This window comes from Oncorhynchus masou, chromosome 5, assembly GCF_036934945.1.
Source record: "Oncorhynchus masou masou isolate Uvic2021 chromosome 5, UVic_Omas_1.1, whole genome shotgun sequence".
Lineage (NCBI taxonomy): Eukaryota > Metazoa > Chordata > Actinopteri > Salmoniformes > Salmonidae > Oncorhynchus > Oncorhynchus masou.
In genome coordinates this window covers 27,306,343-27,333,230 of record NC_088216.1, presented here as the reverse complement: position 1 = coordinate 27,333,230, position 26,888 = coordinate 27,306,343, and the positions used below count along the sequence as shown (strand labels likewise).

The 26,888-nt window shown below is 44.0% G+C and overlaps 1 pseudogene; it reads left to right on the top strand.

The window, feature by feature from the left end:
* Window positions 1–1,433: 1,433 nt before the first annotated feature.
* LOC135528703 (endonuclease V-like) overlaps window positions 1,434–26,888 on the top strand; it is a 36,049-nt pseudogene continuing 10,594 nt past the window's right edge.

Here is a 26,888-nt window from a genome sequence, read left to right as displayed (position 1 = left end):
CTGTTTGTGTAACATATCTTTCTACTTTTGATCTGGCTTCAACCTGCAATGCACGCAGCAATCTCAGTTTAAACTCCATTTGACTGTCAATGTGGATGCATTTTGTTATCTGTATGTAGGTGACTTGAGCTATCTCAGGCAAAATGATAAGCAGAAAGAGTTGAACATTGAGTGGTTGAATAGGTGAACCAATGGATGGACAGGATTACATGCAAGCTGGGTTTTTTAGACTGGAATGGAAGATGGTCTCTGAATTACAAGCAGATAGTATGCACTAAGGGACTGTATGAAGCCTAAAATCTCATTTGAAAGTGCTTTCTTGGCAACATGAAAATAGTTAATTACTGTATAGGTATTGAGGAGCTGTCCAAGGTACTACTACCTAATGCCCAGTAGGTGGCAATCATCAAATATCAAACAGAATATGCACAGTCAAATCAACATTTTATTTGTCACGTGCCGAATACAACCGATGTAGTGACCCTTACAGTGACATGCTTGCTTAAGCAAAAAATATAAAAACAAAGAGCAACAGTAAAATAACAATAGTGAGGCTATATACAGGGGGTACCGGTACAGAGTCTGTGTGGGGATACATGTTAGTCAAGATAATATGTACATGTAGGTTGAGTTAAAGTGACTGCATAGATAACAGAGAGTAGCTGCAGTGTAAAAGAGGTGTCTGGGTAGCCATTTTATTAGCTGTTCAGGAGTCTTATGGCTTGGGGGTAGAAGCTGTTCAGAAGCTTTTTGGACAGAGACTTGGCGCTCTGGTAACATTTGCTGTGCGGTAGCAGAGAGAACAGTCTGACTAGGGTGCCTGGAGTCTTTGACAAGTTTTAGGGTCTTCCTCTGACACCGCCTGGTATAGAGGTCCTGGATGGCAGGAAGCTTGGCCCCAGTGATGTACTGAGCCATACTCACGACCCTCTGTAGTGCCTTGCGGTTGGAGGCCGAGCAGTTGCAGTACCGGGCAGTTATGCAACCAGTCAGGATGCGGGTCCAAAAGACAAGTTAAGATTTGAACAGTTAGGATTTAGGATTTGAACTGCACGTTTTGTACAATGCATATTTTATGAGTTTGTCTCAGTTGTTTGAAATACAGTACAAGTGACACTGCAATGGAACTGCTAAATGTGAACTTTTTAGTGATACTTGGTGTTTAAAGACAACTGGAAACTCGGGGGGGAAAACTAAGTAAAATCATAACGTCGGTGATCGTCAGGTCGGAAAGCCGGAGCTCGAGAAAGATGCCCGAGTTTCCGACTTGGAATTGCAACTTGGATTCAAAACAAATTTCCCCGTTGGAGTTCGTTTTTTCACCAGTTTCCAGCTGTCTCGAAAGCACTGAAGTCGGACATTTCCGAGTTCCCAGTTGTTCTGAACGCGGCAAGCGCTGTTTGGTTCCGCCTCTGGTCTGCCCACATGGAGAGATGTCACGAAACAACACAAGGTACGACCAACGATATTTCTAACTAACCCAAGACACTGTCTCGTTTGCTGCTATTGCCCCCACTGTAGTGGGCAGAACACGGAAGGTGGGCCAAGCACGAGCTAGCGAGATCCTATTGAGGCGTTGTAGCATGTATTTGCATATTTTCGTTAGGGAACGCCTCTGAAGTGCGTGTGTGCACAAACTCAATTCGGCGTTGCACTCCTTTGTAAACTTAGGCAAAGCACCAAGTCTATAAAACTTAGTGCACTGTGTTCGTAACATATTATAGTTTTGCGAACAGAAATGTATTGAGAGCAGATGTTTCGAAAGAAGAGAATTTCACCTAGTTCCATCCTCTTCCACTACCCGCGACTGTACTTCCTCTCACTACCATATTTGGTGATGAGAAAACGAATGTTTCAGCTTTATAGTCCATGTGAAGTGCCTCGAGTTTCTCCTTCTGTCTGTGGTACAAACGTTCTTTTTGAACGTCAGTGGTACACACAAAGAAGATCTTCGCTGCAATAATTTGACACTTCTGCTTGTTCATTTTCGAATAACTACATGTCTATTCTTCCTCAAGAAGAAATAGAATGGCTATATGTAAACTCTATTCCTCAGCTACTCGCAGTGAAAAGGAGCACGCGCTGCTCCACCTCACCTGTGTCAGATTGTAGAACATCACAGACAGGTGTGACAGCTAGCTATCTAGCAAGCTCACATAATTTGCCAGCCTCTTGGTAGCTACAGTGCTTTCTAGCTAGTTAGTATAAATCAAGCCAGACATTACAAGAGGCAGAGCAGTTGTCTGGCACATGGAGCATTGACGGCCAGTGCCGTTCAAGATGAGAGAGGATGATTTTCTTTTCCTAAGCATGACCTTATTTTTCTATTAAAGCATATTGGATGAATGTAATTTAAATTCCATTCACCCAGTTCAATGTAACAAGCGATATGTTTAGGCAACTACTTTATGCTCAAATTGTCCCTATACCCATCATGATGTTGCTACAACCTAGCCTATGAATGAAAGTTAACGTAGGTGCACACAGGCCGAGAGATACATTTGAGGTGACAGTGACATTCAATACTGCCCCTTGCGCACTATTGCCTGTATCAAGCTTATATTGGATGTAATCATTAGTCCAACAGTTGCAATAGTTTGTTGGACAAATTCAAATATGTTTATCCCCGTTTGCTTCCGTTTAAGAAACATTGTTAGAAGTGGGATGAAGGGAACGCACGGTTCGGATGTGCTAGGTGGCTGAGTTGTCGAAGCACAGCGACGTGCCTTCAAGTATGTAGGGGGCAGTGTAGCAAACCTCACTATATGAGCCAAGTTACAATTCCCAGCAACTGGGTTAACCCTTTTGGCACGATGCTTGTCTTTCACGCCAGCGATCTGAGTTGTATTCCCTGCTCCACTGTTCGCTACAATACCAAAAGACTAAAGTCTCTTGGTGAGGTTGCTTGGTGTTGTACATAGGTTGTTTAGTATTATTGGGGTGCAAGGTTAATAACATTCTAACATTGTTTTTTTTTTTGCTCGCTCGCTTTACATTTCAAAATGTTTTATCCGTTATACAGTTAATTCAATTTGTAAAGTCCTAGGGACATTATTGTTTAAGTCAGTACAGTTCTACTATAGACTGTAAATTGGAGTGAACATGCAATTGAAATAATGGGGCAAAAGCCCTGTTATTTGAATGTTTAATTCCATTTGGATCAATTGTGGGTCTACTCTCAGATGATACAATCTAGAAAGGCAGAGTACAGGACAGTCCGGCTGTATTTTTACTTCTGATACTGATGCACTGTCTGTTGCAGATCATCATTCCCCGAAGTCTTCCTATATGGTGAAGTCACATAGCCCTATACTCCCAGCAGGCCTTGTTATTCAGCGAAATTTAACGCGCGTTCTGCCTCCTCTCCGACCCGAGCGGATATTCCTCGATCTTGAACCCAAGGCTTCAATATAGCCGACATATTTGTCACTTACATTTTAAAAGTTATTACCTTTCTTTGTGTGTCAGAAACATAACTAGTCACGATGTTTTAATCTGATTAGTCTACGTCAAAAGTCTCATGTAACCTACCTGCGCACGTTCATCCACTCCACTCAAATATAATTCCAGCATCCAAACTGCACACTGGCCATTCAATCAATGGCAAGAGACATTTGATACAAAACACCCACAAATGTAATGACATTCATAGATTGTCAAGCCAAGCCGTTGATACTGAGTAGGGAGGGATCTATTTTATGTTTGTCGAGGTTGACGTACTCTATTTGACGAGTGTTGAAAACGTAAACCAAGATAAAGTCGATAATCGGTATGCAGTTATGCATTGCTTATTGGTTGTGTGTGGTGCATTGGCACAGAAACCTGTTGGTAGGAAAACGATGCATATGTTGGCCAAATACCACAAACCCCAAGGTGCTTTATTGCTATTATAAACTGGTTACCAACGATATTAGAACAGTAAACAGTGATTTCAGCTAATCAGCATTCAGGGCTCGAACCACCTGACTTACAATTATAGGTATCATAAAAATGTAAATCTGATTTCCCCGTCTGATTGTAGTGAGACAGTGGCATCGACTGTGCCACAAAACCATGTTGAAGTGGTCAATTCAATATCCACATTTACTCAGTTTACAAGGGGGACTTTTTTGCATTTTTAAAGCTCATTTCCTACATGACTTGTGCCATGTTAATGGTAACTGAGTGAGAGTAACTAACAAAATCAAAGGGGGCCTTCTGGAGGTCAGCGCCCCTGGGTGACGGACAGAACAAGAGAAAAACTGCTGATGCACAACCAAATTTAGAAATTGCACCTTGTGTATTCTACTATTCTAGCTCTCAGCAGTAAGTTGAGACCCAGACTGAGTTTCTGGCTTGGAACCAGCCCTGCACAAGTTGGTATTTTAAACCCTATGGTTGAATATCACATATCAACCACATAACCATGTAAAAGGTCTGAATGTAGGCCTAGTTATTCTTGTTCGATACTGGATAGTCCTTGTGAGGTTCAGGTAGGGTTGTCTTGGGAGAACAGTAGTAAGTTACCCTATGACACCAGCTGAGGGACACAGCAACTGGGCAGGTGAGGTGAGACCTTTCCGCAAGAGAAGTTTCCTGCCAACAGTAACCCTGGAATGCTGCCAGTATCAGCTATCAGCCGTTGACTTGTGAATCTATTGTGACCGTCACTGATAATGGTATCATGTCCCTTTTCCCAGCGCCGCCCCCTTGGTAGATTTGTCTGACACTAGAGATGTAGAAGCCAAGCAGATGGTGCAGGGGGACCGGTGCTGTAGAATGCCTCATTACTAGTAGAAGTCTTCATCTGTTGGCCGGTCCAAATGTTCTCCCAACCTCTCCCCCTTGGCCCTAACCCTTTGTTGTTTTTGCTCCCTCTCCTCTCTCTCTCCTAGTGAACAGGCCAGCCGGAGGCAGCAGGTGGTAGAGGAGGACACCGAGGATTGGCAGAGAAGTCCAGACTTCACCGGGTTGGAGGAGTGGACCTGTCGTTCATCGAAGGAGATGACGTCAATGCCTGTGCCCAGCTAGTGGTGCTCAGCTACCCAGACCTAGAGGTATAAGGCACTGACTCTTTTCAGCTGACCATTTCTATGTAAATTCTAACCATTGGCTGCATCTTAATGCTATAAAGCCCAAACAGACCATTTCTACACTGTTAACCATAGGCTATCTCTTAATGCTATATAGCCCAAACAGACCATTTCTACACTGTTAACCATAGGCTACATCTTAATGCTATATAGCCCAAACAGACCATTTCTACACTAATGCTAAACATAGGCTACATTTTAATGCTATAAAGCCCAAACGGACCATTTCTACACTAATGCTAACCATGGGCTGCGTCTTAGTACTATAAAGTGGTTTCCTTTTCTCCTCTTGACTCATAGGCACTGTTTGAGCATACTAGATGAAAGAAAGATGGTGTTCTTTTTGTATTTCACCTGAATAGCTCTTCTGCATTAGTGTGGATCAAAGAAAGGAGACGAGGAAAGGAAGTGACTTGAAGGTATGGACACACAGGCCATGTCTGTTCAGTCATCCTAGCAGTTTGTGACCATGAGTCTTGCCTCAACTTTTCATTGCCTCTATTTTTCATTCTTCATCGTTCCGCTCCCTCTATTGGACCCGACCCTAATTCTCCATCAAGGGCTGTCAACACATTCTGTAACGCAACCCATCATAATTAATGATATTTGCCAGCTTGTTTTGTTGATATATGGACCAATTTTGTTGTAATCTTATTATACTAAGACTAATTAAATGTCCCCCAGTCAGTGCAGACACAATAATTTACCCAGAGTCTCTCCAATTGGTTTTTATTGGATTAATTCACAACATAGTGGTTTTTGCATCATCCGCCCAAACAATTTCAGAATAGCCAAGAGCCACAATGAATTTTTACAAATTGGCTGCTTGAAGTTAAAATAGTTTTGAATATCCAAGGATGAATATCTGAGTAATTTTCTGAATCATAGTAATTTATGTGACATTCACATGACAATTAACGTAGAAGATAGTAAAATACCAAATGAATATTCTGACAAGGACGGAGTACTCCGACTCCTCCTCAATCAAATCAAATTGACTCGCTAGAACAATGTGAAATAAATCAACACAATTTCTTAAACAAAATATACACCTATGTTATACCCATTTCCCAACAAGTTAGTCACAAATACTTGAAGCTCAGAAATAATAACTTTTACTTATGAGTACAATATGATGATACATTTTTATTTTCCAACACAACCTGCAGCAACAGTATTTTACTATAGCTGCATTAGTTGATGACATTCACTGAGTGGTAGCTGTATCGTGGCATCCTGTGGGACTCAGTCAGCAGCTTCTTTGTGTCTCATGACGAACTCGGTTCAGTAGACGGCCCTGTCCAGTGGCTTCATGGAATGGTCTCCTTGCAGTCGAGAGTGCTTCTGCATGTTGAACTTGTAGGCCCCATTGTGGAGAACTTCCTGCAAGCCCTGAAGGAAGATCCCTCTATTGAAACTGCCAATGTCTAAAACCTTGGCTCCTCCTCTCTTCCAGCTGGAGAAGATTGTCAAATTGGTCTTGGAACAGTGGCAAACCCAACACCATGGTAAATGGCCTCCTTGACCACATTTGTAACTCCACACAAATGCTCTGATCTTGTCATGACCAAGGAGGTCAGACTGAGCCAGCCATTTTACCAGGAGGGTATTGTTACCCAAAATGGAGGGTTTGTCGCTAACATGTCTCCACATGACTTTCTGAGGCGTTGGGAAAAGGCAGAAGCATTTTCAGTGGATACATCCCTTGTAAGAGTAAGGATCCTAACTACATTATAATGACCCCATGTTCTCCAGAGCTCTGAACAAACGCTTCTAGTTCTTTTGAGAGCAGTTGAACAGGCTTGCAGTAGAAGCCATCAATGTGTACGATGTTTGGCACAATTGAATGTGGAGACCCGAAAACAAAATCGGAGCGAATCAACCATAGGTCAGCTGAACGAAGCAATCTGTAATAATGAATATCTCAGCCAAAGTATTTATCACAAAGCTCATCATAGTATATATTGAACTCTATCATTTCCTGGTAAACCATAATGCCATAAAACATATTTCTGAGCCTTGTAAGAAATTCATATCTACCGATAAACCTGATCTAAAAATTGGAACAAATAACTGGTGAGGGAGAAAGAGCAAAATGTGCCATACCAGCTGTGGTCCAACGAGCGCTGTAAACTAAAGGCAATCTAATATAATGCGTCAGCAAGACTTCCCCACCCAGATCTGTGAGCACCATGTCATACCTCACTTCCACAATGCTTTTTAGGAGTTCTTTATCCTCAAACATTGCTCTTACCAAACCACACATACATTCTTCAATCTTTGAAAGTATATCAACATCAGTATTTTGTTCTCTGATGAATTTCAGAAGAAATGTATCCTCTGTCTTTTTGAAGGATTGTTTGCACAAATTATATAATGGAATTTTATCAAGCCCATCTATTGTTGAGATGCTTATTAAGGTACCCCCCCCCCACCCGCCCGAAATTCAAGAATGACTCTGATGATGGAATTTCCAAAAGCTACACAGACTAACTCTCTCCACATGTCTTCCCTGGGGACATATCAAATACACCAAAACGCCCCCATCAATCAATAAATATTTGCATTATTTATTGCATTACCACGTCAATTAAAATGCCTCGTTTTGAAAAAAAATCACCCCCAAGATGACATTAATATTCAAAATATATACTGTATATTCCGATTAATTTATATTGTATCATAATGTTCTTACTAAAGCAGGGTAACTAAATTCCAGGACTCAGGACCATCTATAAACCTTTTGGTAGACTTGAACACTAGATTTTATTTTTAATTTTGGTATTCTGGGTTAAACTCAAGGCCCTCCTGAGACATCTAGAAAGACCACACACACAAGAGAGGGAAATAACATTTGATCAATCACATCCCCTTTTAAGTGAGTATGTAGTACAGTATTGACTTCGAAACACAGACTCAGTTTTCTACCTCTCAAGACCAACAGTTTAGTGTTTATTTACTTTTCATATTTGAACTGATTGTAAGCACTTAAGTCAAGGTCGGTCACCTATCTTTTTTCAGGGTGTGGTACTGTATATACTCCTGTTTTTTAATGCTTGTTTCTGGAAAAAAACAGCACCTGGACCTAGACACACTGCTGTGCACAAGCGTTTCTCTTTCTTTGTTTATATAGTACCAGTCGAAAGTTTGGACACACCTACTCATTCAAGGGTTTTTGTTATTTTTTTCAATTTTCTACATTGTGGAATAATAGTGAATACATCAACACTATGAAATAATACATTTGGAATCATGTAATAACCATGACAGTGATAAACAAATCTGAATAGATTTTAGATTTTTCAAAGTAGCTACCCTTTGCCTTGACAGCTTTGCACACTCTTGGCATTCTCTCAACCAGCTTCTTGAGAAATGCTTTTCCAACAGTCTTGAAGGAGTTCCCACATATGCTGAGCACTTGTTGGCTGCTTTTCCTTCACTCTGCGGTCCAACTCATCCCAAACCATCTTAATTGGGTTGAGGTTGGGTAATTGTGGAGGCCCATTCATCTGATGCAACACTCAATCACTTTCCTTGGTCAAGTAGCCCTTACACAGCCTGGAGGTGTGTTTTGGGTCATTGTCCTGTTGAAAAACAAATGATAGTCCCACTAAGTGCTAAGCAGATTGGATGATGTATCGCTGCAGAATGCTGTGGTAGCCAACCTGGTTAAGTGTGCCTTGAATTCTAAATAAATCAGACAGTGTCACCAGCAAAGAATCCCCACACCACCACACCACCTCCTCCATGCTTCACGGTGGGAACCACTCATGCGGAGATCATCCGTTCACCTACTCTGCGTCTCACAAAGACACGGCGGTTGGAACCGAAAAATCTCTGATTTGGACTCATCAGACCAAAGGACAGATTTCCACCGGTCTAATGTCCATTGATCGTGTTTCTTGCCCAAGCTACTCTCTTCTTAGAATTTGTGTCCTTTAGTAGTGGTTTCAATTCGACCATGAAGGCCTGATTCACTCAGTCTCCTCTGAACAGTTTATGTTGAGATGTGTCTGTTACTTGAACTCTGAAGCATTTATTTGGTATGCAATTTCTGAGGCTGGTAACTCTAATGAACTTGTCCTCTGCAGCAGAAGTAACTCTTGGTCTTCCTTTCCTGTCCTCATGAGAGCCAGTTTCATCATAGCGCTTGATGGTTTTTGCGACTGCATTGACTGACCTTCAGGTCTTAAAGTAATGATGTGAAGTAGTTTCTCTTTGCTTATTTGAGCTGTTCTTGCCATAAAATGGACTTTGTCTTTTACCAAATATGGCTGTCTTCTGTATAAAAATTTTAAAAAAGAAATTCCACAAATTAACTTTTAACACGGCACACCTGTTAATTGAAATGCATTCCATGTGTAACTCATGAAGCTGGTTGAGAGAATGCCAAGCGTGTGCAAAACTTTCATCAATGCGAAGGGTGGCTACTTTGAAGAATCTGAAATATAACATATAATCGGTATTTTTGGACACCAATCTGGCCGATTTTAAAAATATAAATAATTAAAATTTAAAAAATTATACACCTTTTTTTAACTAGGCAACTTAAGAACACATTCTTATTTTCAATGACGGCCTAGGAACGGTGGGTTAACTGCCTTGTTCAGGGGCAAAAACGACAGATTTTTACCTTGTCAGCTCGGGGATTCAATCTTGCAACCTTACAGTTAACTAGTCCAACGCTCTAACCACCTGCCTCTCATTGCACTCCACGAGGAGCCTGCCTGCCTTACGCGAAGGCAGTAAGAAGCCAAGCTAGCATTAAACTTTTATCTTATAAATAACAATCAATCATTATCACTAGTTAACTACACATGGTTGATGATATTACTAGTTTAATCTAGCGTGTCCTGCGTTGCATATAATCGATGCGGTGCGCATTCGTGGAAAAAGGACTGTGGTTGCTTCAACGTTTTCCGAACCATGAACATCAATGCCTTTCGTAAAATCAATACACAAGTATATATTTTTAAACCTGCATATTTAGTTAATATTGCCTGCTAACATGAATTTCTTTTAACTAGGTAAATTGTGTCACTTCTCTTGCAACAGAGTCAGGGTATATGCAGCAGTTTGGGCCGCCTGGCTCGTTGCAAACTGTGTGAAGACTATTTCTTCCTAACAAAGAGGGCAAACTTTGCCAAATGGGAGATGATTTAACAAAAGCGCATTTGCAAAAAAAGCACAATCGTTGCACGACTGTACCTAACCATAAATATCAATGCCTTTCTTAAAATCAATACACAGAAGTATTGTTAAGGGGATTTTTATCAATGATGACTAATTATGTATACATTTCAATCAGGACTGACTAATCAGAATACTAGTATGTTACTGTATATGTACTAATCAGAATACTATTATGTTACTGTATATGTATGAATTTTCTTTATAATCTTAGTACTGAATATAACGTGTGCAAATATAATCAAGAATTAGAACAATGACTGTCTGTACCATGGTAGAAATGAATGAACTCATAGCCAGACTGGCTAGAAGGCTTATCTACACCAGCTGTCCGAAGCTCAAGTCATATATCATCTTAATAGGGAGAGACGATGTGAGAACCATACAGCCTTTGTACTGGAGCGGAGATGGCACGGGTTGGTACTGAAACTAATGACGTAATTTTAAGTTTATAACTTGTGGTAAAATGTTTAAGGAGCAGTACTCTCGTGAATAAAAGCTGCTGTTTGACTTTAAGACTGGGCTCTGTCCATTTTTATAAAATAAGGTTCGTACAAATCCTTATGAATTGACAGTGTTTAATTTTAATTGGGTGTTAAAATATAGAGGAATTTAATTCCTGCAACAAGTATATATTTTTAAGCCTGCATATTTATCTAAAAGAAATCCAGGTTAGCAATTGTGTCACTTCTCTTGCGTTCATTGCACGCAGAGTCAGGGTATATACAACAGTTTGGGCCGTTGCATATACGGTTCCGTATTTCACAGAAATAATAAAGGTTTTGTTTTCAAAATGATAGGTTCTGGATTCTACCATATTAATGACCAAAGGCTCGTATTTCTGTATGTTATAATTAAGTCTATGATTTGATATTTGATTGAGCAGTCTGACTGAGCGATGGTAGGCAGCAGCAGGCTCGTGAGCATTCATTCAAACAGCACTTTCATGCGTTTTGCCGGCAGCTCTTCGCAATGCTTCAATAATTGAGCTGTTTGACTTCAAGCCTATCAACTCCCAAGATTAGGCTGGTGTAACCGATGTGAAATGGCTAGCTAGTAGGCGGGGTGTGCGCTAATAGCGTTTCAAACGTCACTCGCTCTGAGACTTGAAGTAGTTGTTCCCCTTGCTCTGCAAGGACCGCGCATTTTGTGGAGCGATGGGTAACGCTGATTTGAGGGTGGCTGTTGTCGATGTGTTCCTGGTTCGAGCCCATTTAGTGGCGGTCCTTCAATAATCGGTATCGGTGTTGAAAAATCTTAATCGGTCGACCTCTAAAGACAACCAAAGCTTTAGTTTCTAGACTATCATTTTACAGATGTATGTTGTAAAGGTTTTCGGGAGATGCAATGGATCATTGGGGATCATTCAATATTCCCTTTATTTTGTTGTTTAGTGTAATCATCCCATAAAGGCCATAAAGATCATCAAGGACAACAACCACCCGAGCCACTGCCTGTTCACCCCGCTATCATCCAGAAGCGAGGTCAGTACAGGTGCATCAAAGCTGGGACAGAGAGAAGCTGTTTTTCAGTATATCTCAAGGCCATCAGACTGTTAAAAAGCCACCACTAACATTGAGTGGCTGCTGCCAACATACTGACTCAACTCCAGCCACTTTAATAATGGAAATTGATGTAAAAAATGTATCACTAGCCACTTTAAACAATGCCACTTAATATAATGTTTACATACCCTTCATTACTCATTTTGATTTGATTTAATAACATGTTTTCAATTTGTCATTATGGGGTGTTGTGTGTAGATGGGTGAGAATTATTATTATTTTGAATTCCGGCTGTAACACCACATGTGGAATACGTTTAGGAGGATGAATACTTTCTGAAAGCACTGCATTAGATAGAACACAGGCATACGTTTATACCGGTGTTCTCTGCTGTCTGTTCCCTGTGTCCACTACCAGCTGCTGTATGAGGACAGTCAGATAGTGACCCTGACTGCCCCCTACATCTCAGGGTTCCTGGCCTTCAGGGAGACTCCCTATCTGCTGGAGGCCATGCAGCACCTGGAGACAACCCAGCCCCCCCTGCTACCTCAGCCGGCTACCTCAGCCGGCTACCTCAGGTCAGGGTCTGGCCACTTTGGCATATTGGAGATGTTTCGGTTTAACTGACGTATTTACTGTTATACTCAGAGAACACTAATGTTTACATTTAGTTCAATCTACTAAATCTCACTCTGACATGTCTCATACTGTCTCAACTTCTATTGATACTAAATGTTCCGTTTCATTGATGTTTTCGGTTTGCTGTGTCCAACTGTTTAACTGTTCACCTCAGAGCGATGCAGCTCTGGGTGTTAATGCTTTTCTTTTCAGCTGTCCAATAACCCTCCGTCTTCCTCTCCCACGATGTGTGTCCATAAGTCAGCTCTGTGCCATCCATACCTTCCCACTCTCCTGTGTTAGTCACAGCCCACACAAATCACTCACTCCCACCTCAAGTTGGGTCCCTATCCACACATGCACACACACGCAAAACACCTCTCCGGCGCAAAACACTCACACACACTCGCCGTCTTCTGCCTAACACATGCACACTGCCCTCATGAATTTATCACTGACATTTACCCACGGACACTGATATTTACCCACGGACACTGACACCTCTTTCTGTACTTGCCCATCTCTCACCCGTTGCCTCTTTCTGTACTTGCCCATCTCTCACCCGTTGCCTCTTTCTGTACTTGCCCATCTCTCACCCGTAGCCTCTTTCTGTACTTGCCCATCTCTCACCCGTTGCCTCTTTCTGTACTTGCCCATCTCTCACCCGTAGCCTCTTTCTGTACTTGCCCATCTCTCACCCGTTGCCTCTTTCTGTACTTGCCCATCTCTCACCCGTTGTCTCTTTCTGTACTTGCCCATCTCTCACCCGTTGCCTCTTTCTGTACTTGCCCATCTCTCACCCGTTGCCTCTTTCTGTACTTGCCCATCTCTCACCCGTTGCCTCTTTCTGTACTTGCCCATCTCTCACCCGTTGCCTCTTTCTGTACTTGCCCATCTCTCACCCGTTGCCTCTTTCTGTACTTGCCCATCTCTCACCCGTTGCCTCTTTCTGTACTTGCCCATCTCTCACCCGTTGCCTCTTTATCTGTATCTGTCCCCAATAAGTGGTCTTGGTGGATGGAAATGGTGTGTTCCACTACAAAGGTGAGTAGTGGAACAGACAGTCTCGGTCTCAAACTACATACTTGCACAACAATTCAGACTTCAGCTGGTTGTGACGGTCATGTCCCCTACTATATATACGGGGTTGTCTTTTTTCCAGAGTTTGGCCTGGCGTGTCACCTGGGAGTCCTGTCAGGGCTTCCCTGTACAGGTGTGGCCAAGAACCAGCTGCAGGTGCAGAATGTGGAGATGAACGAGAAGAGCTCTACCACTCACATTTCAAACCGGTAGAGACCAAAATGATGAACAGATATACACATTTTTGCAGAGGGGTGGAATTGCATTGACTCAAATGACTAGTTTCCATTGATTTAAGGGCGGAGTGTTCGCTAGTTATATTTAATTTGGTTTTCGTTTTTACAATAACAACTGGTTAAGACATTCTGATGGATAGCACTCAAATGAGATCTCAACTGACATTGGACTACTGAACTGTAGCCTACCTACAGTAGGTCTGCATTTGAGCAAATGTCTGACCGCCAATGTCAAGCTTCTGTCAAGCTTTTCTTCTCCTCTTCTGGGGACCATCCCATTCTGGGGACCATCCCATTCTGGGGACCATCCCATTCTGGGGACCATACCATTCTGGGGACCATACCATTCTGGGGACCATCCCATTCTGGGGACCATACCATTCTGGGGACCATCCCATTCTGGGGACCATACCATACTCGTGGCATGGTCCCTTTTCCTGTTGCTGTATCAAACAACATTTGAATGCAAAAACAAAATAATTATTGGCATACAGTTTTATAATGTTAATTTCATCTTCATGAATCATTCATGTGGGCTCTTGTCTACCTTTGAGCTCTATTTTTCACACTTAGTCATACTGTAGCTGTGTTGAAATTGGAGCACAGAGAGCACAATGCATTATTCATCATTCTATTGTGATAAATGTTTTTAAGGTACTGTGTTTTCTTGCCTGGATCTATTGTAATATTTTATTGTGGGATGTTAGTTTCTCTCCCCAGTGTTTCTGTGGCTTGAACAGTATTATACAAGTTGAGCAAAAACAAAAACTGGTTGGTGAAAACCATAAACCAGCTCTTACTGAAGAGAATACTGGTGGGAGAAGTCTCCGGTAAATATATATATATTTTTAAAGCAATTATGCAGCAATTTGTGTTATGTAAATGTGCCCTTTGTTTCATTGTGGGAAATTCCAATCCAAAGTTACAAATAATTTAATTTTAAGAAAATGCATTGCATGCTTCAGGCTTGCAACAGAACAGTACTATAGTGTGATGGTTTGGTGCCTGTAATGACTGATGGAGGGGTGGTAGTAATGTCAGAGGTAAGGGTTTCACTCTCTTCTGGTGAAGGATTTTGAATGCGAGAGATGGAGACAGACAAACAGTCGGACAGACAGACATGGCACTAACATGACTAATGTGACCACAATGCTAACAGATTTCCATCGCAAAGGCCATTTGAGTTTAGCGCAGTACCCTGAACACACGCCACCAGCAATCAACTGCCAAAAGGCCTCCGCACCCTAACTCAATTACCAGGCAATAACCGCATCTCAAACGGTCCCCGCGACGCAGATCTATGTTAGTGTACCGCACTAATCTTACATAACACTTTGTGAAAAACACTTGATGTCCCTCAGCTCTGCTTTAGCTCTAACGGCTGTTATGTTAAGACTCAGATTAGGTTTCCACTGTTTATGACCGGAGAAACGGGTAGCGACTCCCAAGTTAATTCGATCTCTCTCAGGCGACAGTTAGCGTCTCACAGACGATAGCGATCGCGTAAGCCTCGCTAACCGAACTACTGTAGCCGCGGTGTGGATTGCGTTGGCTGAGGTTTCTGAACAGTATCTGTCAGTTAGTTACTGTTAGCTAAAGCGCTGGCTCTTAGCTAGTCTTTCATTAAGGTATCAGGTAGCTTTTAGCGAGCGACGCTCCAGTTATTTTAAATGGAACATTAGAACACCTCTTATCTTGACTTTGAGACTGGCGTCAGGGTCCGTTTTCAAACGATGACTCACTGCAGATTGTAGAATGATAGAGGTGACCTCCCTGACTTAAATATTGCTTAGATGCAGCGTAGCATTAATCTACCATGTGTGCAGTTGTTTTTGCTCGTTAATCACATCAATGCAACATGAGCCATATTTGTTCCTCCAACTGCTCTCACCTGAAATTAGATTAGATGTAGGAACACAGATTCCCCTAGAGTGAAGGAGACGTCAGACACTCACAGACACCCAATGTGTTCCTGGGTTATGAAATGTCCAAGTGTTTTTCGTAACATTGCGATGACACCCAATAGGTTTACTGTTGGACAATCACTTCAAATCCAAGTAAATTGTCCATTGAAACATTGCATTACAATTTACGTGAATAGTTAATGGGATTTAAACATGAAGGCTTGTATAGAAGTTCCTTTAATCATGGAGCCTCTTGTCACGGTGACATCACATTTCTGTGTCCCTGTTACCCACTGCGTCTTATTATGGGCTAAAGGTTTGTATGGACATGCCACTGGTCTTCTCTCGTGTGTGTGTGTGTGTGTGTGTGTGTGTGTGCGTCACTGCAACACATTCAGCCCCAGGTGTACAGGCCATCAATGGTTCTATTGTGTGCATTGCCAGGGAGTGACTCACTGAGGCCTGTTGAATGAGATGAGCTCGATGGATAGAGGCTTCATTCCATTCACACGACATCTGCTGCCCCTGCCTGCTGATAGGTGGCTGGAATTCCTCTGTCTCTCTTGTTCGCTTCTCTTTCTTTGTCTCCACTCTATTTCCCAGCTCTCTCTCTCTCACTCCTTTCACTCCTTCTCTCTCTACTCTTTCTGCAACTGCCGTCTCTCAATATCCCATCGTAATTTTTTACCTCTCCCAGAACCCTTCATGCACTCTTTCTCCCCCTCCCTCTTCCTCTCTGGCACTTAGTCAAACCACTGTGTTATTGATGGTTGGTCTGTCTCATGTCCTACTGCCCAGGGCGGCTGACTCCGACAGACACACTGGTCTCATAAAATGCCTCCAGATGGGCCCTGGGCCTTACCTGGCCCCTCACCTGACGTATCTTCATGTCCTGTATTATAATTAGTTATAGTGAAATGGATAGGACATCAATGCTTTCATTAGTTTAAAGCCAAGCCCTCATCTCCAATGAGACACCTGTTACAGCATCAGTCTTGGCAACAGGGATGAGGATGGTTCGTTTTGATCTGAATGTATCTCAAGCTGATTGCAGGATCTGAGAGCCTCTCTCATATTAACACGATATCATCCAATATGTGTAATATCAGATTTTTACCTTTCAAGTTTAAGGTCGAGTGAAGACGGGATTGTGCGTTTTTTCACGGACCGATGACTCACACCAGCCTATGCACTTCAAACGAGATATACACTTCATGACCAAAAGTATGTGGACACCTGCTTGTCGAACATCTTATTCCAAAATCAAGGGCATTCGTATGGAGTTAGTCCCCCCTTTGCTGCTCTAACAGACTCCACTCTTCTGGTAAGGATTTTCACTAGATGTTGGAACATTGCTGCAGGGACTTACTACCATTCAGCCACAAGAGCATTAGTGAGGTCAGGCACTAATGTTGGGCGATTAGACCTGGCTCGCAGTCTGCGTTCCAATTCATCCCAAAGGTGTTTGATGGGGTTGAGGTCAGGGCTCTGTGCAGGCCGGTCAAGTTCTTCCACATCAATCTCAACAAACGATTGGACCTTGCTTTGTGCACGGGGGTATTGTCATGCTGAAACAGGAAAGGGCCTTCCGCAATCTGTTGCCACAAAGTTGGAGGCACAGAATCGTCTAGAATGTCATTGTATGCTGTAGCGTTAAGATTTCCCTTCACTGGAACTAAGACTCTTGAACCATGGAAAACAGCCCCAGACCATTATTCATCCTCCACCAAACTTTACTGCCAGATAGTGAAGCGTGATTCATCACTCCAGAGTCCAATGGCGGCGAGCTTTCACCACTCCAGCCAACGCTTGGCATTGCACAAGGTGATCTTAGGCTTGTGTGTGTCCATGGAAACCCATTTCCCGACGAACAGTTCTTGTGCTTGTTGCTTCCAGAGGCGGCCCCGTTCTGTGAGCTTGTGGCATCCTATGACGGTGCCGTAATGAAAGTCAATGAGCTCTTCAGTAATGCCATTCTACTCTGTGGAGATTGCATGGCTGTGTGCTCGATTTTATACACTGTGTGGCTGAAATAGCCGAATTCACTCATTTTAAGGGGTGTCCACATACTAAACTCAGCAAAAAATAGGACCTCTCACTGTCAACTGCGTTTATTTTCACCAAACATAACATGTTTAAATATTTGTATGAACATAAGATTCAACAACTGAGACATAAACTGAACAAGTTCCACAGACATGTGACTAAGAGAAATGGAATAATGTGTCCCTGAACAAAGGGGGGCACCAGCTGCATTAAGTACTGCAGTGCATCTCCACACTCTTCCACCAAGGCACCTGCAAGTTCCCGGGGTTTTTCTGGGGGGGGGAATGGCCTTAGCCCTCACCTTCCGATGCAACAGTTCCAAGACGTGGTCAATGGGATTGAGATCCGGGCTCTTCGCTGGCCATGGCAGAACACTTACATTCCTGTCTTGCAGGAAATCACGCACAAAACAGCTGGTGGCATTGTCATGCTGCAGGGTCATGTCAGGATGAGCCTGCAGGAAGGGTACCACATGAGGGAGGAGGATGTCTTCCCTGTACCACACAGTGTTGAGATTGCCTGCAATGACAACATGCTCAGTCCGATGATGCTGTGACACACCGCCCCAGACCATGACGGACCCTCCCCCTCCAAATCGATCCCGCTCCAGAGTACAGGCCTCGGTGTAACGCTCATTCCTTCGACGATAAACGCAAATCCGACCATCACCCTTGGTGAGACAAAACCGCGACTCAACAATGAAGAGCACTTTTTGCCAGTCTTGTCTGGTCCAGCGATGGTGGGTTTGTGCCCATAGGCGACATTGTTGCCGGTGATGTCTGGTGAGGACCTGCCTTACAACAGGCCTACAAAGCCCTCAGTCCAGCCCCTCTCGGCCTATTGCGGACAGTTTGAGCACTGATGGGATGGTTGTGCGTTCCTGGTGTAACTCAGGCAGTTGTTGTTGCCATCCTGTACCTGTCCCACAGGTGTGCTGTTCAGATGTACCGATCCTGTGCAGGTGTTGTTTTTTGTTGTTGTTTTTTAACCTTTTATATATACAGGTTTTTTCTCATTGAGATAACATCTCTTTTCCAAGAGAGACCTGGTCCAATAGCAGCAGGGTGAACAACGTTTCAGACAAAACAACTTACATACACTAACACAACATTAAACAAAACTATAAACACACATACAGTACAACAAAAACATTTTACGTTAAAAACACAAAAGTCTGGCCTAAGGACAATTACACTCTTCTGTGATGTATTCATCGATCAAGTGTTTCAAATCCATCAACGAAACCAGATCATCACATTTTTTAATATTCAGGAGAGAATTCCAGGGCCACGGAGCTGAGTAACTAAAACTATTTCTACCATGACCTGTTCTGATTTTTGTTACTGTTAGAAGCAAATGAGAATGGGACTGTAATTTATATTTATTTACCGACTTGACTAAAAATTAACAGAGAGAAAATGGCATTTTACCCAATAGGGCCTTTATAAATCAGTCTATACCAGTGTTTAAGCTTACGCAAGGTCAATGACGACCAGCCAACAGCGCTGAAGAGATCACAATGATGTGTTAGATGTTTCTGATTTGTAATGAACCTTAGGGCTGCATGATACACTGAATCAAGTGCTCTCAGGGTGTAGTGGCTGAGGCCTGCATACAGTGGGGCAAAAACGTATTTAGTCAGCCACCAATTGCAAGTTCTCCCACGTAAATAATGAGAGAGGCCTGTAATTTTCATCATAGGTACACTTCAACTATGACAGACAAAATGAGAAAAAAAATCCAGAAAATCACATTGTAGGATTTGTAATGAATTTATTTGCAAATTATGGTGGAAAATAAGTATTTGGTCAATAACATAAGTTTATTTCAATACTTTGTTATATAGCCTTTGTTGGCAATGACAGAGGTCAAACGTTTTTCTGTAAGTCTTCACAAGGTTTTCACACACTGTTGCTGGTATTTTGGCCCATTCCTCCATGCAGATCTCCTCTAGAGCAGTGATGTTTTGGGGCTGTTGCTGGGCAACACAAACTTTCAACTCCCTCCAAAGATTTTCTATGGGGTTGAGATCTGGAGACTGGCTAGGTAACTCCAGGACCTTGAAATGTTTGGGATCATTGTCATGCTGAAAGACCCAGTCACGTTTCATCTTCAATGCCCTTGCTGATGGAAGGAGGTTTTCACTCAAAATCTCACGATACATGGCCCCATTCATTCTTTCCTTTACACAGATCAGTCGTCCTGGTCCCTTTGCAGAAAAACAGCCCCAAAGCATGATGTTTCCACCCCCATGCTTCACAGTAGGTATGGTGTTCTTTGTATGCAACTCAGCATTCTTTGTCCTCCAAACACGACGAGTTTAGTTTTTACCAAAAAGTTCTATTTTGGTTTCATCTGACCATATGACATTCTCCCAATGTTCTTCTGGATCATCCAAATGCTCTCTAGCAAACTTCAGACGGGCCTGGACATGTACTGGCATAAGCAGGGGGACACTTCTGGCACTGCAGGATTTGAGTCCCTGGCTGAGTAGTGTATTACTGATGGTAGGCTTTGTTACATTGGTCCCAGCTTTCTGCAGGTCATTCACTAGGTCCCCCCGTGTGGTTCTGGGATTTTTGCTCACCATGTGATCATTTTGACCCCACGGGGTGAGATCTTGTGTGGAGCCCCAGATCGAGGGAGATTATCAGGGAGATTATCAGTGGTCTTGTATGTCTTCCATTTCCTAATAACTGCTCCCACAGTTGATTTCTTCAAACCAAGCTGCTTACCTATTGCAGATTCAGTCTTCCCAGCCTGGGGCAGGTCTACAATTTAGTTTCTGGTGTCATTTGACAGCTCTTTGGTCTTGGCCATAGTGGAGTTTGGAGTGTGACTGTTTGAGGTTGTGGACAGGTGTCTTTTATACTGATAACAAGTTCAAACAGGTGCCATTAATACAGGTAACGAGTGGAGGACAGAGGAGCCTCTTAAAGAAGAAGTTACAGGTCTGTGAGAGCCAGAAATCTTGCTTGTTTGTAGGTGACCAAATACTTATTTTCCACCATAATTTGCAAATAAATTCATTAAAAATCCTACAATATGATTTTCTGGATTTTTTTTCTCATTTTGTCTGTCATCGTTCAAATGTACCTATGATGAAAATTACAGGCCTCATCTTTTTAAGTGGGAGAACTTGCACAATTGGTGGCTGACAAATACTTTTTTGCCCCACTGTACAAATCACTAAAATCTAAAACCGTCAGTAATGTACATCGTACCAGCTCCTTCCTGGCCTCAAAAGAAAACAAGCCTTATGCCGGTAATAAAAACCTTTTCTCAGCTTGAGCTTCCTTATCAAGTTCTCTACATGCACAGTGAAGCTCAGCTTATAATCAACCCACACACCCACATATTTGTACACTTTAACTTGCTCTATTGTGTGTCCAGCCAATGTAGCAATGACATGATTGGTAACATGCCTGGCATTTGAAAATACCATGCATTTAGTTTTACCTGAATTTAGAACCCGTTTTAAATCATACAGATTCTGTTGTATAATGTTAAATGCTCTTTGGACATTTTCGAACGCTAAAGATAAACTACTACCACTTGAATAAAGAACAGGATCATCTGCATAAAAATTAACATCCATTGTTTCAATAAGATCCCCAATGTTGTTGATATACAAAATGAACAACAGTGGGCCCAAAATAGAACCTTGCAGAACACCTGAGCACACCTCTATGGACTCAGATTTACAACCATCCGCCATTACACATTGTGTACGATTTGATATTGTTTTGTTACACGTGGTCTGCCACTGCGAGGACAATCAGCTGTCCATCCGATCTCCCTGTAACGCTGTCTTAGGCGTCTCACAGTACCAACATTGCAATTTATTTCCCTGGCCACATCTGCAGTCTTCATGCCTCCTTGTAGCATGGCTAAGGCACGTTTACGCAGATGAGCAGGGACCCTGGGCATCTTCCTTTTGGTGTTTTTCAGAGTCAGTAGAAAGGCCTCTTTAGTGTCCTAAGTTTCCATAACTGTGACGTTAATTGCCTACCGTCTGTAAGCTGTTCGTGTCTTAACAACTGTTCCACAGGTGCATGTTCATTAATTGTTTATGGTTAATTGAACAAGCATGGGAAATAGTGTTTAAACTCTTTGCAATGAAGATCTGTGAAGTTATTTAGATTTTTACGAATTATCTTTGAAAGACGGGGTCCTGAAAAAGGGACGTTTCTTTTTTTGCTCAGTTTATTCATAGTATATTACCAGGAAGGGAACAGGACCGCTACTAGCATGTTGCCTTGTGAGAAAGACAGGAACATGGCTGTGAAGAACATGTCAGGGCCTCATCCTCCCCTCGAAGAAAAGAGAGACCGAGGAGATGGCAGAGAGAAAGACTTTGATATTGCAAGAAAAATACCCACACAGACAGAAAGTCAGACATGCACAGACGGTCGGACGGACAGTGGTAGTGTGGATGAAGGATGGTCTGACTCCAGTCCTCTTCCTCAGATTGCTTCATTGCAGAAGGGAGGAGACAGATTCCCTCTGACGACCGACTCAGGTTAGACTCACACACACGTTCACCGTTTGCACACAAACACGTAATCAGTAGTTCTAAACATACATTCTCTCCTCTGTCTGTCTCTCTGTTTCTCCTCTCTCTCGCTTCATCCCTTTTCATCCTCTTTCTTTCTAGGCCCTGCGTAGTCCTGACGGCAGTACCAAACCAGTGTATGTTTCAGTGGGTCAAAAGATCAACCTGGACACGGCCCTGCGCCTCACACACTCCTGCTACCGCTACCGTGTCCCAGAGCCTATCAGACAGGTATACAAACACACGCATACGAAAAGAGCCACTCCGTCACCACATTAGAAGTCAGTCCAATCAATGAAAGCCAACTGTGATGAACCCTGTTAACTTTCAAATGGCTGGGAGGAACAGAGCAAATCAATACGGCTTGCTGGACAGGGGACACCATGTGAAGTTCACCTGTCTATGCTTCTCTCATAGAGCGGGATAGCGGCTGCACTTGCCACAAAGCCTGTTGTAGCATGGGCAGTGCCATTGAAGTTTATAATGGCAAAAACAGGGCGGGCTGGCTCTCTTTCTAACTTTATGCTCATCTCCACCTGCAGTCTGTTAGTGTTATTCTGCATTCCTGCCACTAGACTGTGCTGTTCCCTTAGAGAATAGTGTGGTGCCATAACTCATCTGCCTTACACACTGTGCTGCTGTCAAAATCAGCCCTGCACTGCACCCAGTGCTCTCTCTCTCACACACACACACACACACACACACACACACACACACACACACACACACACACATGCACATAAACTCACTCTTTCTTGCTCTTTCTACCCCTTCTCTGTCTCTCACTGTCATTTTTCTCCACTGCAGTCAACACACACACACAGCATTTCACACACCTCTATTCGCAGTATATTGCCAGGAGAGCTGCAGCAGTAGTGTATCCTTGGCTAACTCATCTCCTCCTGTGTGTGTGTTCATTTCATCAGTGAGTGTGCTAATGTGTTTAGTGGGTGCTAGGGGTTTGTCCAATAAGATTGAACCTGGACATCGCTGAGCGCAAGGGGACTGGCAGAGAGATAACCACTCTGTTCTTTCTCTCTTCGTATCTCTCCCTCTCTTCAACTCTCTTTATTTGGTTCATCTCACTTATGTCTTTGTCTATCTCTCTCTCTCTACACCTCTCTCTCTACACCTCTCTCTCTACACCTCTCTCTCTACACCTCTCTCTCTACACCTCTCTCTCTACACCTCTCTCTCTACACTCTCTCTCTCTACACCTCTCTCTCTCTCTACACTCTCTCTCTCTCTACACCTCTCTCTCTCTCTACACCTCTCTCTCTCTCTACACCTCTCTCTCTCTCTACACCTCTCTCTCTCTCTCTACACCTCTCTCTCTCTCTCTACACCTCTCTCTCTCTCTCTACACCTCTCTCTCTCTCTACACCTCTCTACACCTCTCGCTCCCTCTACACCTCTCGCTCCCTCTTTACACCTCTCTCGCTCTCTCTCTACACCTCTCTCGCTCTCTCTCTCTACACCTCTCTCGCTCTCTCTCTACACCTCTCTCGCTCTCTCTCTACACCTCTCTCGCTCTCTCTCTACACCTCTCTCGCTCTCTCTCTACACCTCTCTCGCTCTCTCTCTACACCTCTCTCGCTCTCTCTCTACACCTCTCTCGCTCTCTCTCTACACCTCTCTCGCTCTCTCTACACCTCTCTCGCTCTCTCTCTACACCTCTCTCGCTCTCTCTCTACACCTCTCTCGCTCTCTCTACACCTCTCTCGCTCTCTCTCGCTCTACACCTCTCTCGCTCTCTCTCGCTCTACACCTCTCTCGCTCTCTCTCGCTCTACACCTCTCTCGCTCTCTCTCTCGCTCTACACCTCTCTCGCTCTCTCTCGCTCTACACCTCTCTCGCTCTCTCTCGCTCTACACCTCTCTCGCTCTACACCTCTCTCGCTCTACACCTCTCTCGCTCTACACCTCTCTCGCTCTCTCTCGCTCTACACCTCTCTCGCTCTCGCTCGCTCTACACCTCTCTCGCTCTCGCTCGCTCTACACCTCTCTCGCTCTCGCTCGCTCTACACCTCTCTCGCTCTCGCTCGCTCTACACCTCTCTCGCTCTCGCTCGCTCTACACCTCTCTCGCTCTCTCTCGCTCTACACCTCTCTCGCTCTCTCTCGCTCTACTCTCTCGCTCTCTCTCGCTCTACACCTCTCTCGCTCTCTCTCGCTCTACACCTCTCTCGCTCTCGCTCTACACCTCTCTCGCTCTCTACACCTCTCTCGCTCTCGCTCGCTCTACACCTCTCTCGCTCTCTCGCTCGCTCTACACCTCTCTCGCTCTCTCTCGCTCTACACCTCTCTCGCTCTCTCTCGCTCTACACCTCTCTCGCTCTCTCTCGCTCTCTCCTCTCTCGCTCTCTCGCTACACCTCTCTCGCTCTCTCTCGCTCTACACCTCTCTCGCTCTCTCTCGCTCTACACTCTCGCTCTCTCTCGCTCTACACCTCTCGCTCGCTCACCTCTCTCGCTCTCTCTCTCGCTCTCTCTCGCTCTACACCTCTCTCGCTCTCTCTCGCTCTACACCTCTCTCGCTCTCTCTCGCTCTACACCTCTCTCGCTCTCTCTCTCGCTCTACACCTCTCTCGCTCTCTCTCGCTCTACACCTCTCTCGCTCTCTCTCTCGCTCTCTACGCCTCTCTCGCTCTACACCTCTCTCGCTCTCTCGCTCTACACCTCTCTCGCTCTCTCTCTCGCTCTACACTCTCTCGCTCTCTCGCTCTCTCTCGCTCTCTCTCGCTCTACACCTCTCTGCTCGCTCTCTCTCTCGCTCTACACCTCTCTCGCTCTCTCTCTCGCTCTACACCTCTTAGTTCGCTCTCTCTCTCGCTCTACACCTCTCTCGCTCTCTCTCTCGCTCTAGGTGTTTTTGGGGCATGAGGTCTGCTTTACACCTCTCTCGCTCTCTCTCTCGCTCTACACCTCTCTCGCTCTCTCTCTCGCTCTACACCTCTCCTCGCCCTCTCTCTCGCTCCTCCACCTCTCTCACTGTCTCTACACTCTGATCTCTACTCTCTCGCTCTCACCTCTCTCGCTCTCTCTCTCGAGTGAATAGTCTCTCTCTCTCTACACTCTCTCTCTCGCTCTCTCTCTCGCCTCTCCTCTCTACACCTCTCTCGCTCTCTCTCTCTCTACACCTCCTCCGCTCAGAAATCCTCTCTCGCTGAAGTCTCTCTCTACACCTCTCTCTCTCTCTCTCTACACCTCTCTCTCTCTCTACACCTCTCTCTCTCTCTACACCTCTCTCTCTCTCCAGACGGTCATCAACATTGACCCTTGATAAGCTGTACTGCTGCCAGCCAGCACTTAAACAGGTGTGTACACATACATACACACACACACACTGATGATAGCTCAGAGCCAGCAGCGACAGGTTGCCAAGTTTTCTTGTGCTGTGGAAACAACAATATGCTCGTGCTCCTCAGCATTTAATTGCAGTTTACTGTTGGGACCCAAACACAGGAGCAGGTGGCGGAGGTTTGCCAAATAAGGGCACAGGCATCGTTTATGCATTCAGGAAGAGGGACAAATTGGAGCGTGTACGTTAATGAGGTGTTTTGGGGCACCGGAAGCAGGGATTTGGGTTGACAGGTTGGGTTAAGGATCTGGGCATGTAGACCGTTCATGTGAGATGGGTTGGGGATCATACTGTAGCAAAATAATTTTAACTAGGTTGACGTGGCACCTGTTCAGAATGTTAACTTAAACCCTTTGCCTCTTTTTCCATTCTTCTTCTCCTCTCCTATCTTTTCCTGTCCTTTCCACAACCCTTCTTTCATCTTTCCCTTCTTCTCCTCTCCTCCCTTCCTCTCTTTCCTCTCCTTTCCCCCTCCCCTCCTCACTGTACCTGTTAAAGCTGAGAGAAAGAAAAACCCTCAGTCTGTCTGATCTCTACAGTTAAAAGAGCGAGAGAGAGATGAAAGAGAAAGGTGACATCATGGTTGGAGTCTGCAGTGAGGAGTTGATGGTGCAGAGGGCTGAGTGAAGAGTCAAAGCACTGCAGCAGAGTCTGTATGCACAGTGCGTTGAGTGCGGAGGAACGCGCGCTTTTACACGGACATGATGAAGCTCTCCATCTCACCCACTCGCGCCCTGAGAGGAAGATTGACAAGTCTGTGTCAATAACACACACACACACTCCCTTCTTCCTAGCCTTTCCTAATGAGGCCACAAACAAAGCTAATGGACAGTAAGAGTCCTTTCACCGAATGTTGACGGAGGCTATGCAGACCGTACAGTGAATAACGCCGCACCATTCACACACTCCCAGTGAAGTGTGTGTGTGTGTGTGTGCACATGTATATATACGGCCACATCCGCTTGTCTGGTAATTATCTCCGGACAGCAGAAATCCATACTAACTGACAGGAAGACATGAAGTTGTTAATGGACAACAAGGAACTAATGCTAAAGACGTAACACTACTCTGCTCTGTTTCCTTTAGGGAGGAAGGACTCAGAGGGCTCACCAGGGAAGTTGATTACTGCAGCTCAGGAACAGCGCCAGTCTTGTGGCACTGACCATTGACAATCAGTTAGCGCTAGTAGTAGTAATCAATTCAATTTAGTTAAGCTTTACTGTACCCAAAGGGGTGAATTGTTGACGAGACAAAGCACACAAAGTCCTGCAGACCGGGTAACAACGTTAGTAGTCCTGCAGACTGGGTAACAACGTTAATAGTC